The following is a 1,640-nucleotide window of genomic DNA, read 5'->3' on the forward strand; positions in this document are numbered from 1 at the left end:
CCCCCCAACCATAAAATTAATTTTGTTGCTACTTTATAACTGTAATTTTGCTACTGTTATGAATTGGGTGATCTCTGTGAAAGGGTCAGTCAACCCCCAAAGGGGTGGCGACCCACAGGTTGAGAACCACTGCGCTAGTTCCTGAATGCTTCCTCCTCCCCACTTCCATGACCCAGTTCTACCTTACAAATCTTGCTAGACCAAAGAAGACAGATTGGTACAGATAAGAACTCTTGAGACATGGAATTCAGGACAGATAAACCCCTCAGGTAGGGGGATGGTTGGGGAGGGAGGAGGGGAGAAAAGTTAGATATATAGCCACCCGAAGGGGACAAATAACAGACATGGGTGAAGGGAGACAACAGACAGTGTAAGATATGAAATAATATATTATTGATCAAGGATTCAGAGGTGGGAGGGCCAGGGAGGGAGGGGGAAAAAAGAGATTATGCCAAGGGCTCAAGTAGAAAATGTTTTGGAAATTATGATGGCAACATATGTAAAAATATGCCTGATACAATTGATATATGGAATGTTATAAGAGCTGTAAGAGCCACCAATAAAATGATTTTTTTAAAAAAAGTAATTCGACAGTCCCTCACAGTAGAACCACACAGAAAGATGTTGTATCAGGTGTGGTATAGCACCGATGAAACACATAACTATCTTCTAGTTCTTTAATATTTCCTCCCCTTACTATTATGGTCCTTGTTTTGCCTCATTGATCTAGTTAGACCTGCCTATGTTCCTTTGTATAATTTAAGATCGCTCGTTGCATGAAAGCCAAGATGGATAACCCTTCAGAAACAGTAATGGGAGTAATGATTCCCTGAGGGTACGGGAGGAGAGTGTGTGTGGAGGGTAGGGGGTGCTGATCGCAATGATGTCAATACATCTCCACTTGAAGGGGATGAATAATAGAATTATAGGTGAATGGATCAACCAGTTGGTGTCAGATATAGCATATATATTAGCATATAATAAAAAGGGTTCCTGGGGGTAGGGTGAGCAAGGGAGGGGATAAAGAGGAGCTGATTTAAGGAGCTCAAGAAGAACAAAAATGTAACTGATGGTGGCAGCAATCTAATTGAATTATGGATTGTTATAATATGTGTAAGAGCTGCCAATAAATGATTTTCTTAAATGAAAGAAAGAAAGAAAATGTCTTCAATATCACAGAGGAAGAGAAAAAAAATCCCAAATAGAGGGAACCCCAAATAGAATAGACCACCCCAACGAAAAACGTCACGGCATATCATAGTCAAATGCTCAAATTTCAAGGGAAAGGAGGGAACCGTGATGACAGAGGGCAGGGGGAGAGGGCGGCATTTTCCTACAATGAAAACATGATAGGGATAAGCTTACACTTCTCAGCAGAAACCAAGCCGTGACATATACAGAAACTTTGAGATGACAGCTATAAAATTCTGAGAGTAAAACATTGCCAACAAATAGTCCAATGTTCACCAAAATTATCCCTCAAATATTAGGGAGAAATAAAAACATTTCCAGAAAAGGAAAACTAAAGGAGTTTGTAAAACCAAGACCAGCATTACTAAAAAAAAATTTTTTAACTTAACGGATCACTAGAGAAGGAGAACAACAAAAGCAGACACACCCGAGTGCAGCACACAGCACCT

This window comes from Echinops telfairi, unplaced genomic scaffold (genome assembly GCF_000313985.2).
Source record: "Echinops telfairi isolate 266 unplaced genomic scaffold, ASM31398v2 ScPeMD7_25;HRSCAF=90, whole genome shotgun sequence".
NCBI classification, from domain to species: domain Eukaryota; kingdom Metazoa; phylum Chordata; class Mammalia; order Afrosoricida; family Tenrecidae; genus Echinops; species Echinops telfairi.